General features: G+C 38.7%; 1 protein-coding gene and 1 long non-coding RNA gene across 5 annotated transcripts in view; one reads left to right on the forward strand and one right to left on the reverse strand.

Moving 5' to 3' along the window:
• LOC310688372 overlaps nt 1–14,398 on the forward strand; it is a 342,987-nt gene that overhangs the window by 51,125 nt on the left and 277,464 nt on the right. The window lies entirely within an intron of this gene.
• Nucleotides 1–14,398, reverse strand: part of APC (APC regulator of WNT signaling pathway) — a 63,352-nt gene that overhangs the window by 48,022 nt on the left and 932 nt on the right. Inside the window, exon 2 of one of the 4 annotated variants that reach the window (XM_083464367.1) lies at nt 12,361–12,405. The exons of 1 other annotated variant lie outside the window; for it this stretch is intronic. The gene's annotated coding sequence lies outside the window, so the exon portion shown is untranslated. Of the gene's footprint in view, nt 1–1,882; nt 1,978–2,407; nt 2,639–12,360; nt 12,406–14,398 lie in introns of those variants that run through there. 2 more of the 4 variants (XM_083464369.1, XM_083464370.1) reach the window with 2 other exon arrangements.

The raw sequence follows: 14,398 nt of genomic DNA on the forward strand, positions 1-14,398 counted from the left end.
CCATAGTCAAAATAAAAAATTCCTTCCAGTAGCACCTTAAAGACCAACTAAGTTAGTTCTTGGTATGAGCTTTCGTGTGCATGCACACTTCTTCAGATACCTGAAGAAGTGTGCATGCACACGAAAGCTCATACCAAGAACTAACTTAGTTGGTCTTTAAGGTGCTACTGGAAGGAATTTTTTATCATTACAAATAACATCACTTCAGAATCACAAGTGATCCAACATAGTGACCTTCACATGTCAAACAACAGGAAACAGTTTATATTTAGAAGGCTCATCAGCACTTATTCTGCATAGTATCCAGCCTGCCACCATATAGAAATCTGTTTCAACAATAAATTGATTTATCTCTTCCAGATTGGATCCTTTAATAATGGCAGAATGGTAAACTAAATACCCATCACAAAGACTTATAAAAAATGTTATATTTTTGTATATTGAAAACACATCATAAATTCTCTGTCATATCCACCATTACAAGACAATTGAAATTTGCTGCACCAGCTTATTATGTAGGCTCCAACTTTATGGAGTATACAGAGTATAATTGAATCCTTGTGCCATTTTAAAGAGAAGATTCTCTGCACATACCCAGTTTAAAGTAATAATGGAAGAACAATCCAAAGGAGCCTCTGCACTACCACTGCTGTCCAAGATTTTTGTCTCCTTCTCCTAGCACCTATAGTTATTTAATGGGACTAATAATTCTACAAGAAGAACCTTAAGCTTGTTCTTCTAATCACATACTCATTTTAATTAGTGATTATTCATGTCCTTATGTCTGAATTGTTAAGAAAATATTTAATGGAATGCATCTCTCATGTGGGCTCCCATCATGATTACTTATACTGTTCTATATAGCTGATCTGAAATTGAATATATTTATATAAATTTTAAGGAAGTCTAAGTATTCACAGGCCTATTACTCTAAATAATAGATCTGAAATGTATAGTCCACTAATGAAACTGATGACTTCACTAAAAAATGTACATACTAAATAGAAAATGGCATTCTTGCTATATATAATTTTTGAATCCACATTATCTTTATCAGCCAGCAAGAACAATAATTGATATAGTTTGAAATGTGGCAAAGCAGAATATTAAAGTGTACAGTAATTGAAAAACAATTGCCATAAATACTAAAATATTGTTTTAGCATTTGGGAGCACCAAGTAAATACAACACACAATCATTCAAGAATTTTTGGGCTGATCCACAAAAAAAGCAAATCATCCCAAAAGTACTACCTTCGACCTATACTGCTGAAAATGATTTGATAATTTATTATACTTTAATCATTGTTCTGCTAGATTACTTCTAATTCTGCTGATGCTCAAATAAAATAGCCATTTTTCCTCCACAGTGATGCATCAAAGCTGACCTAATTATTACATTTAAAACTGCATCTGACGAGAAAAAAGAAAGAAAAGGGCACTACTTCATACATAATTTATTAAGATTACTAATAGTATCCAAGACTGAATAACTCTCAGAATCTCTTATGGTGATGATGAACAGATCAAGTCAAAAGCTTCGGGCAGATGACAAATACTGGTCTTTCCCTTTCCCTTTCATCTTTATATTTTAACATTTTGGAATTTGCTTTTGTAGGGATGGCATCTGCTCTATTGCATTCCTGGGTGCAGCAGTGCAGCAGAACCTCTCGTCTCTATGCAGTTTTCCCCCTTTCAGTAAAGGAGCAAAAGCTGCTGCAGTAAACCGCAGAAATGCCAGCAACACATCATGTCACTAACAAAGGCACTGGGATTTCACAGCATTTCCAGCAGGGAGTCTTCATGGCTCTGCAATATTATGCAGGCCATCCAAAAGCAAATCTTAACATTTCAAAATTACAATAATCCATTCTCTACAATACCTTCCTCATCCTCCCCCTCCAGCCCTTGCATTGTGGGGTTGTTAGATTCAAATCAAGGCATCTCCTCTGCTGCTTTGTGTCCCTTTCTCTGGCTGCTGCTACTGTGACAGGAGGGAGGAGGAGAAGGAGAAGGGAGGATTTCAATGGGCTCAGCTCATTCCTCTAAGCGATGAATGTTTCATTCTTTGTTGCCCTTTATCCGTCTCCTAAGATACTATTTTCTCCTTGTTTCTATGTCAAACCTTTAGAACAACCATTTTCGTGCTACAAAAGCGTCCTTTTTCTATCGCTTCCAAAGCTCGCCATCGCAATATCCTCTCGTTCTGTCAAAAGCATGGATCAGAATCCTAGGACTTGATTCCTAGTTCTTTCTGTAAAAGCTAAGAAGCGAATGCATGGACAGAGAACCAGGCTACCTTTCCTGACAAATGTCATTCACTAGCCAGATGGGACAATGCTGTCCTTACAGACACCAATACTCAGTGCTCATTTCCAACAGGAGTACAACACTAACATTTCACCTACCCCATCTCCGACGCCGACCGCACCTCCATTCAGTCTTCAACACCCAGTACCTTCCTGTATTCACTGTCTGCGCTAAAGCCAGAGCCAATACAGCCACATTCCAGTCACGTGTTCACCCAGCCCAACCCAGCCAATGGCCCTGATCACATCAGAGAATATAACATAGTCTTATTCACATCCACTGCTTTCTTTTCTCCGATCCACCCCAGCTCTTGTCAATTTGTTGTCTGGACAATCTAGCGGAAGGGAAGGGAGGGGTAACTTGTCAATGAGAGCAGGAAAGGACAACCACCTTTACTGAGCAGAGAGGGAATACAGAAAGTGGAATGGGGTCAGGGGGAGAACAGAGAAAGAGAGACATGCCCAAAATCAATTTCTCTTATTCTCGTTTAACTGAACAATTTCTCTTTGTGTGATGACTGGCTTTTCTGCCCTCAATGCCAAGTGATTCATCAAGACTAATATGTATATGTTAACAGTATTGATAACATATACCCTTGATTGAAGCTATGGAAAATAATCAGTTCACATCATAGCAGAGAGGGCTAATTTAATTCAGATCCATTTCCATTACTGATCATTAGGAGCTGTCTAGTCCATTTCAATTCAAACTGCAAGATTCTGCTTTAGGGTAGAGCATTAAACAAGATGACCTTCAAGTCCCATCCAGACCTCCAAGTCTATGTCCCTAGTGGTAACATGTTTAAAAACAGAGGGGAGGCGCTCAGCAGGAAAACCACGTCCATTGCAAAAGCATTTTCATTCCAAATTTCAGCTATAGTTTACAACTGATAATATATACATATAATACTTAGGATTTAACAAAAGAACACTTTATATAGCCTATTCAAAGAAGACTTCACAGAAACTAAGGTGGTTTTCCACCCAAACAACTTGCATACTAACATTTTTATAACAATTAAGAAAATTACTTTGCAAAGGATGCTGCCTGCTGTATTCGCACAATAGCCACAACACAGGCCTCAATGCATAATGTGTGCATATGCACACAAGAAAAATGAAAGTAATGTGGATCATGGCATAGGGAGCTTAAGGCTGCAATCCCAAACACACATGGGAGTTAAGAGGGACTTACTTCTGAGTAAACATGCATAGGATTGCTGTGCCAGTCTTAACTGATGATTAAATTTGAGACAGAAATTATGAATGTAATAGGAAGTCAGTTATTGTTAACAAATATATCTGGAGAACCATTTGTTAGAGAGAAGCAGTGATTAATGCCAGCAACACATCCTGCTTCCTGTCTGAATAGGCAGTAGGTTACTGTTACATACTGTATTTACATTCAAAAATCATGCAAGTATCCAAAATATGTGAAGTTCTCTGCAATTCAGGTTACTTAAATAATTTGTTTTCGTATTATTATGCCAATCTACACAACCAACCCCCATCTTATTGAATATTTAAAACTGTCTGAGCAAACGAAGAGTCACTATACTAACAAAAGGCTCAGGACATTTCCCCAAGTTCAGAAAGGAAATCTGTAGACTAGTTTGTTTCCCCCAGAATGTTACCTCATAGGATAAGAGGTAAATTTAGGGCCGGATGTTCTCCAGTACTGCTTCCTTAGTCTCAGGCAGCTTTCACGTATACAATTTATTTTAGCTGATACTGCAAATTACTGCAAGAGTGAAAATATGAACAATTACTAGTTTTGGTAATAGCAAAACCTAAACAGGTTATTAACTGACATACTGAACACAGGACATAAGAATATGTTGTGTCTCCTGATTCTGTCCACTGATATGTATCTAACCCAGATAATTTGTGAATAACTATGGGGACAGTCACTTAGAAAGTGTGAATATCCTTCCTGTTTGAACCTGACACACTGACAATATAATCAGTAATGCCATTTGAATATGAGCATTAAAATAAACTGGAGATAATATTAGCTTCAGGGATTGAGCTAGAATTTGACCCATAATAATTATGCTGCAAGGAATGGATAGATTCCTGAATACCCAAGTTGTGTCCTGAAAATGTGCAGGGGTTTGTTTTTGCACCACAGGGGCTCAATGCCAATCTAGTCCAAAGTGCACATAATAAACAGATGCTAGCATCATTCGCATAGATCCTGATTTCCTATTAACCACTTCCATGTTTCTGGGCTGTTTCCCAGGGCCTGGGTCTTGATGTCTGCACTCTGCCATTGGAAAGACGTGAGAAATAGTTACTACAAGGTTGTCAGAAGTTCTACTATCTTGCCTTCAAAACCTGGCAACTGTGGCACCCATGATCAGAACTATATTTTTTTAGAGACATGCATACTGTTTGTTCTTTCTATATGCTGGGCATGTAAACCAAGAATCGGAGTGTTCTGCATATCATTTTATTCCTGTAACAGGATGAGTATTTCTTCTCCTGCAACTTATGGGCTTCTTTTACTCTGTCCCATTAACTCAAACAAGTATTTTTGTCTTCCACAGATACATACCCATATTCAAGAATACAATCAGTTTAGAAGACAGTGGGTTGGATTTAGACTTCTCATGAGTGGAGCTCTACCTACAGGACACTGCCCTGTAAGAAGGTGGGGTGTTTGCTGAATCTTCCTTCCCTTCCTTGTAAAGTTTCTCTGGAGGTTGGGCTCTCCAAACCATAATTGTGGTTATGATTATTTATTAAATTTGCATACCACCCTTCACCTGAAGACCACATGGAGAAACAATTATGGGAGGTTGCTTTTGGAGCAGCAGAGAAATCAGAAGAAGACACCTCCTTTCCTCTAAGATTAAAAATAAGGGGGGGCAGCTGAATATCTATAACTAGTTTCCAATAGACTGGCTTGTTTAAACGTGAATAAAAACATTATCTTGAAAAAACCCAAAGTCTTCTTCAGCATTAAGCAGAATTTTTATACCACTTAATTATGAACAAAACCTCTAAACAGTTTTAGCGTGGTCCTCTTTTGCTATGTTTTGCCAAAATTATCTCTAAGTATCAGGTGCTTCTAAAGACTTGCAAGTAGTATTAGAAGATAAAATTAATTTCCTATAGCTTAGTACAGACAACTTTCTTTCAACCAAGTGGATCTTTTAATATTATATATTTTCTGCTCTACAGCAGTAGCAGTTTGAGACTCAGCAGCCATCTTATCACAGGTTCACACAAATGCTACATCACTCAATTAATCCAATACAGTAGAATACTAAAGGCACATCAAATCAATAAATTGTATTGATATGAAGATACTGACAATAAAGTCACAAGTGAAGAATTCTACTTCTGCGTAGTACAATTCTTCTACTGACCATTACAGAGGACAATACACTAAAAGTACAAATATCAGTTTGTTACACAGGATTTTCAAATAAAGGAAGTTTTGAAAGATCAAAACAGCCTTTTATTCAACTCTTTTAGAGATGCCATAAATGTGAACACTGAACATTTATGACTTGAAACATATTGTCTAAGTCTTCACTGCAGCTAAGCAAATGCCACAGAATCAAACTGTTCTTGATTAATTTAAAAACTTAATTGAAATAAAGCCACAACATCACTCTACTACAAGAAACTACAGAAAGCTAACCTTGATCTTTATTATTGTGCATGCTTACAAAGTTAATAGAACGTTACTGAAGACTTTGTGAACCAAACTAAACACTATTTAAGAGCTGAAGAATTAAGACATTTTGTTTCCCAGTAAAAACTGAGAGCAGTATAAAGACAGTCATGTACAGAAATCTACTTTTTCATGCAAATAAAGCAGTACACAAATTCATTGCTTAAAGAGGATGACAAGCACTCCTTTCCCATTCACTTCACTCTTTTCAAGTTATTGCACTTGAAACATTTTTTGGAAAAAGCTTCATGAACCAAGTCCAGTTCTCAAGGTCTAACAATGACATTTAATTAGTGGGCTGTCACTTGAACTGGCATCTAAACTTTTGTGAAATACTCAATTCCATATTAATTCAACATCTTACAAGTCTAACAGAAAACCAATTCTTAGCATGCCCAATAAAAGCAAAGAATTAATGTTGTTAGCATGAAGCAATTCAAACATTTAGACTTCTAATCTACGCAAAGATGCCTGCCCCATGTATGACCCAAGTTTCAAATTCACACTGCCCCCCACAAAGTGTGTATTTGTAGAACGGCTGATGCCAAGCCTGGCTCTAGAAGGCAACAAAGTCAGGCAATGGACAAGAGCCTAAGACTGGGACCCAACCATACTATCATTTTCAGTTAATATGAAGCACTGAAAATGGTCAGGTTTTTAAAAATAAAATAAATAAAATAAAATTTCAGTTTGCATATCCTAGCTCTTTCAGATGAAGCAGTGAAAGCAATTTGTGCCCAAGGGTTGTGCACTGGTTCAACACTGAAATGTGACACTCATCATAGTTCAGAGCCCACCCAATATGTTTGATTAGAAGAACCATATAGGTAATTGTCCACAAGGCAGAGCCCTAAATGTATGGAAGGGGTGTGTGCATACAGTACTGGAGATAAGTTACTGATATGCTACTCTCAAGACGTTTCAGATAGCATAAAGCCAGGGATATTAGTGAAATACTACATACCTGTTATCATACATTGAATTGCTGGAACAGGATTACAATTAATACAAGGGACTGGATCCGTTCAGCTAGGGAAAGTATTTGTAGCATTCTGACGTTAGGTTGCAACCCTAAATCTTTTCCCCTGGCATGAAATTCCAATAAAATTCAAAGGGCTTACTTCCAGGCAAATGTATTCGTGAACCTTTTTTGTTTTTAAGACATACATTTGTATCACTTACTTTCCATTCCAAAGAGCTTTCAAGGTGGCTGTCAATAACAATTTGTCTAGGCTGTGCTTACTGAATTTATCTCTCTCTCCTCACCCAAAAACTCCCAAAGCAAATTACTACCAAATTATTTGCAACAAACTATAGTTCATTTTCATGAAGGGTAGATATAGCAGGCCTTTTTAGACAACAGTGACAAAGATTCCACATAACACCATAAAATACACTATAGTCTTGAATCCAGTATTTCTTTGGGATATATAGTTAATTGTACTTAAGCAATTCCATGCCTATTCTGACAAGTGGTGTTATCATAGTAAGAAATTTGAAAGAGAAAAGCACTTACATCTCACTGTTTTCAAAATATGTTGTTATACAAATGGGGGGGAGGGGAATGCAGGTACCCAGTAAGTACTACCTTTCTTCATATATAGAATTTATACCTATCTTTATTCTGGGATGTTGTATGAACTGAATCAAAAATGAAAAACCTGAAGCTGCAATACTAGGGCTTGGGTGCTAAGGTAAGTGAATGGATGTGGATGACATCAATTTATTCAGAATGATAAACAAAAAAAGATTATAAAGAGCTCTAAAAGGCTCTTTCCAAAATAAGATAAGCAGGCAGTAAAATGGCAAATGCAGTTAAATGACAACAAGTCCAAAAAGTGATAGATACTGGGGCAAAAAAATGTTAAATAGATGGATTGGGTCAGAGGAGGTGATGACCAACCAAGAAGAAGAATCTTGGGTTCAAAACAGATAGTTCAATGAAAACGTTGACCCAATGTGCAGCAGGTGAGAAAAAGATAAATTCCATATTTGGGATTATTATGAAAAGGATTGCAAACGGATTACAATCTTCTAAAATTGTAATGCCTTTATATAGATCTATGGTGCCTAAAGTTTGGGTCAGCATGTCTCAAAATGGAAAACTCAGGAAACAGCAACCCAAATGACCAACAGCCAAAGCAACTCCACTGTGAGGGAGGGTTACAACATCTAGGACTTTCAAGTACAGAAAAAGGAAGATGGAATGGGAAATTTGGGGTCTTCCAGATGTTGCAGGATTAAAACTCCTGACATCCCTAACAAGCCAGTTAGGGCAGATGGGAGTACAAGTCCAACAACATCTGGAGGGCCACATGTTCAGAGAAGTACGCATGCCTGAGAATTTCCTTTGGTCCATGTTCTTTAAACAAACCTGATACTTACATCCCAGAATAATATGCAAATAAGAATGTCATTATCCTTTGGTTTCTGAACTTCTCTGAATTTTGCTTCAAAAATATAGTGAAAGGCATATATGTACTATGTGAAGAAAAATATGTTCAGAAATATGAATGTTAACTTGTTCTTTTTTATATTTGCAGAGTGACAAAGAAATAGGTAGGACAAAGCACACTTATGGACTGAACACATGTGAAACTGACACAGCCTAGAAATAAATTGATCACAAGATGGTTTTTTAAAAAATTATGCATAGTGTAAATTCAATGGACGCAGAAATTCAAACTACTAGAACCCAAAGACATCGGTTAAAACTGAATACTAGAAGATTCATGATAACTCAAATGAAGTACAGTGGAAACCACGCACAGGTTGCAATTCAGTGCTTCTGTGCATAGTGCAATTTAGCGCTTCTGCTCATACGCGACTGCCGAAACCCGGAGGTAACCCGTTCTGGTACTTCCGGTTTTCGGCAGTCCACAACCTGAAAAAATGCAACCTGAAGCGGACGCAACATGAGGTATGAATGTACTGCGCACACAGTATACTTAAACTGGAATTTTCTACCAGAAGATGTGGTGATGGTAACCAACTAGGGGAGTAGACATGTTGAATTAAATAGGACTTCAGCGTAGACATTGTTAGAACTGAACTATTAGATGCCTTTAAAGCTAAGAAGCTTACAACTACAGTATAAGTAAACAAAACACAATTTTTTGGTTTTGACTTGAGCACAGAAACTAGGTTCTAAGTAGGCTAGATAAATAAACTGTATATATTCTATTATACTAAACACTACATTCAGAATTAACAAATAAGCCATATACAATGTTCTTTCATTTTACTTATTTCAGCATTTTAAAGGGATACTAAAATCATATCAAACTGACAGTTCGTCACTAAATTACCATCTTGTCACACACAGAAACAAATCACAACAAACCACATAGATACTTTTGCCAATTTCTCATACAATGCTCAAATCTTTCTACTGTTTGAGCAAGCAAATCATTTTCCTATCACCCAACTTCCCTTCAGTAATTCCTTCAAATCTTCTCTAAGACCTCCGCCTTCAAAGGTTGAGAGCCTTTCCTTCGCAGCAGACTTTCCCTTCTTCCACATTAGAAGTTTCACACAATGTCTTCTACAGTTCATCCTCAGAAGTCCATTAATGAGCACACACAACTCTAAATGAAAGCCATACCATAACTCCCTTATTCTGGTTAAAACTAGACTATGCCATTCTCAAATGACAGAGTTACAAAAAAGTCAGGAAAACAGACCTCAGGAAAATAGGGGTTACTGAAGAAAGGATGCACAGACTGGGTTTCATATATCATTGCTAACAGGTCTATAAACAAGCAAGGCTCAAGAATTCCCAAGTGTGAATCAAAAAATGATTGTTAAATAAGAAGAGTGAAGCACTGAGTCAATTAATGCTGCATGTTCCATTGCCTCAGATTGGAAGGTGGCAGGGAAAGGGAGATGAAGAGGGAGAACAAGCCCTGCTGGTTGGAGAGAAGATGGGACAGCTGGAGGAAAAAAATAGCACAAAGAGGTACAGGGACCAGATAAGAATATCCAGTGTGTGTTTTACAAAGTATAGAACAGAAGCCTCACAATTTAGAAGGTGGGCAAGATTTCATTCAGCAATCCTGTGGTGCAGAAACTGCAACACAGTCATACCTCGGGTTGAATGTGCTTTGGGATGAGCGCGTTCGAGTTGTGCTCCGCGGCAACCCGGAAGTAACGGAGTATGTTACTTCCGAGTTTTGCCGCTTGCGCATGTGCAGGTGCTCAAAGTGACGTCACGCGCATGCGCAGAAGCGGCAAAAAGCAACACGTGCAAGCACAGACGTGCCGTCGTTGGTTACATCTGCTTCTAGATGCGAACGGGGCTCCGGAATGGATCCCGTTCACAACTAGAGGTACCACTGTATGCTTTAATTTGGTTTCCAGGCACTTCTGACCAATTCTGCAAGGGCTCTTTTACAAATCCAAAGCACAAAATCATTACAGAATTTTAAAAGCAAACGGAAGAAGTGTGGATAAAAGAAATGGCATTACCAATGCAAGCGGAACCACACATCTCCATACAAAACAAAGTCAATAAAAAATGTGATACAGCCAAGTCTTTGTTTCATTGCTTTTGCCTAGCTAGCTCAGTTGGTTAGAACAAGGTGCTGATAATCCCAAGCTTGCAGGTTTGATCCCCATATGGGACAGCTGCATATTCCTGCATTGCGGGGTGGGGGTGGACCAGATGATCCACAGGGTCCCTTCCCAACTCTACAATTCTATTCCTGTCACCATTATCCTGGTCTGTACATAATGCTAAACAATAAGGTTATAGCCAATGAAGGCACTGCGCTTGTAGAATGACGTATGCTCACACAATGGAACTTCCTCTCATTTCTCTTCACACATATCTGCTAGGACAGGGTCCCCTAACACTTGAAGAGGATGGGAGGCAGAGGGATAAGAGAGGAGGGAACATTTTATTGTGCAAGTGTAAGTCATTCCATAAACGCAATAATGTCTCTAGGAACACAGAAATTCTCAATTTATAGAAATTAAGAATACCTGCACATTCTTGGAAGTTTCATATCAGTTAATTTGTACCCTAAAATAGTGTGTTCAGGTATTAAACTACTCCCTTGGGATAAGCTTATCTGCAATGCAGTCTTTATGAAGAGGAAGAGAAGAAGGATATCAGGAGGAAACAGAAGTCCAAGCGTAATAATATGCTAAGGGACCTTGTGATCTCCACTAAACTTGTTTCCTGGCTCACTAGGATTAGTAAAACTGAAAGCATGCCATTTACAAAATGTTAAAAAGTGAAGTTTTAACTATGTAGAAATTATCTGTCTCAAATATAATACTTTTCCACTACTTGAATAAAAGTTAGTCATGTATTTTTAGTTCTTTAATATTTTAGTCTTTAACAGTTATTGAATACCCCACACCCAATTCTGTCTTTTAAGTATACAACATATATTGGAGGCGAGGAAGAATCTCTCTCTCCCACAAATGGATAGGGAGATAGAATAGTAGAAAACAGCACATATCTCCCTATCCACAGGTATCTTTGAATAAAACTGTGATTGGATACATTTGTGTGTAAAGTTTCTTTGAAATAAAGCTTACTTCCAGAGATAAAATTCAGTTGAAACCAATTGATAAATAGGCCAAGGGTGGCAATTATGTATACGCTATTAGTAGGAATAGGGTATCATGCAAATGTTGGTCCACAAAGGCCAATCTACAGATTACCTTCCCCACACAGGTTACTTCTATATACCCAAATGTAGTATTTAATACAGCTTGCTATGTGGAACTTCCCAATCAGGAAAGCTTTCATAGTTGTAACAGATGCCTTCCACACTGCTAGTGTAGAAACTTCTCACACAAGACCTGAAAGTAATTGTGAGTGGTAAGAAAACCTTATTGGAACTGCAAGGATCAGTGTGGCAATCTGGGTTAGATATTAGTTAGATACACATGGTTGCCATGAAGAAGTGGACAGCCATATGGAGAAGGTATTATGCAGATTATTCACAAGAGTTCAGCATAGCAGCATAATGAGCAGTTATTGTAAAATCTATCACTGATCCCCATAACAACTTCCTGCAGGTGAACAAAAGTTCAATTTTCAAAACAGGAAACAAACATAATAAACTGCCAGAGCCAAACTGAATTTAGACTCAAGTCCAATGTTCAGCTAACATGTTAGTATCTGCCTACAAGTGGCATAGTTGGTTACAAGTCACCAACACCCTTCAACTTCTAGCAACACTAGAGGCCGCAATGTATTTATAGACTCATGAGTGTTTCTCAGAATTCCCACCAATAAACTACAAAAACCATGTCTCTTATAGGAGTAAGAGCACCATTCCTGGAACAATATACAGGAACAATTATTCCAAAGAAAATGCAAGCAAAGGTAAATCCACTGAGATGCACTCACCAAGAAGAAAAGTTAGATTGCTCCAGCCTCCATACAGTCTGAAATCTAAGTAGAAGGGGAAAAAACCAGAACAATTAACAGCAACACGACGACTGGATGGTTCTATAACAGGGATGGGAATTAGAAGTTCCACAGAAGTTGCTAGGCTACAACTCCCATCAACCCTGGCTACTGCTCATTTTGGGTGAGCTGATGAGAGTTGCAATTCAAAACATTTAGGGCACACTGGAATGAGGAAACCTTCCATAAGGTTAACTAGTACTCACTGTTCTTATTGAAGCAGTACCCTTACTGAAATGATATCAAAAATATTTCCTCTTGCTGGAAGATCCATTTAAAGCAGGCTTCCTCAAACTCAGCCTTCCAGATGTTTTTGGCCTACAACTCCCATGAGCCCTAGCTAGCAGGACCAGTGGTCAGGGATTATGGGAACTGCAGTCTCAAAGCATCTGGAGGGCCGAGTTTGAGGAAGCCTGATTTAAAGGATTGACCATAAAAAGTGATAAAAACTGAATAAATGTTGATCATGTAGATTGACTCATTTGCTTGGAGACTGCACACCTGCCTGAAGGGCCACTGAGAATGTACAAGACCACTGTGGAGCCTACTGTAGGCAATTTGCGTAGCCTACATGATGGCGAGTGTAGTATACAAGTGTTACCCTGTTCCCATTGGAATGTAAGAGCTCAGAACAAAGGTCCAACATACTGTTTCCATGGCCAAGAAGATGCCTATGGAAAGCCTACAAGCAGGACCAGAGTTTGACAGTACCCACCCATCTTTTCTTTCTTAATTAAATTTGGATACTGCCCTTCATCCACAGATCTCAGGGCAGTAAAGAACAGTCCTGTTTACGAACTCTGCAAAACCGGAAAGTGTCCCGGTTTGCGATCTTTACCTTGGTCTAAGAACAGAATCCGAACAGTGGAAGGGCCCTGGCGACGGGAGGCCTCATTAGGGAAAGTGCGCCTTGGTTTAAGAATGGTTTTGGTTTAAGGACTGACTTCCAGAACAGATTAAGTTCGTAAACCGAGGTACCACTGTACTTGCGATTCCCAAGCATTCAGAGGCATATTGTCTCCCACCATAGCTATTATAGCTAGTAGTCATTCACATTCACTCATCCTCCATTGATCTGTCTAATCTTCTTTTAAAGACAGCAAAGTTGCTCCAAAGTTATAACCTTTCCTCACAGGGGAGTTGCTTCACCCCCTTGCTCATTTTGGTTGCCTTTTTTCATATATTCAATATCCTCCTTCAGCTGCAGCAAGCAATCATATTCTCACCAGTTTTATATAATAGCATTAAGCTACAGGGTGTTTTAGTTTCATTCACTTTCTTAATGATCCCTAAAGTAAAATTCAACATATCCATCAAGCTATCTCCCATAACCCCAAGGTTTCATTCCAGGATAGTTCTGACCGCCACTAGCACGTAAGTTTTTTTGCTGTTGGTTTTTGTGCCCCAACGTGCTTCATTTTACACTTGCTAACACTGAATTACATTGCCACTATACTGCTCATTCACACAGTTTTGGAGAGATTCTCTATAATGCAGAAGCATTTATCAGTAGTCCCCGTGTGGAGGTTGGAATGTTTGTATCATCCCCAGTTCAGCTGAAAACCACTACTTCACTACAACAAAGCATGGGTTTAATGGGCAGAGGAATAAAATAGGATAACTTCAGTGAACAAACTGCAGAGTTCCGATACGACTGGTTGTGGCAAATCCGCAGTTGTCACAATCCAAACTACTTAGTTCCTAACTTTGTGAAAGCGCAACCGCCCCAATTTCTACTCCTTTTGCCAACGGAAAGTAGAGGCAGATGCGATTTGGGGTCTTTGGGACCCGTCTGCCCGTTGCAAACAACTCCATGCAACTTTTACCCTTTTTGTGATGCACTCTTCCCAACAGTGGCCACCATCAATAGCCCTACCGCATAAAGAGAACATAGGGAACATAGGCCTGTAGGCACCACTGTCCCATTTCCTATAGTGCCCCCACAAACAGGGCATGAGACACCCTCACCTCCAAGTGG

Source organism: Podarcis liolepis, assembly GCF_965112155.1.
Source record: "Podarcis liolepis genome assembly, chromosome: 11".
NCBI lineage: Eukaryota > Metazoa > Chordata > Lepidosauria > Squamata > Lacertidae > Podarcis > Podarcis liolepis.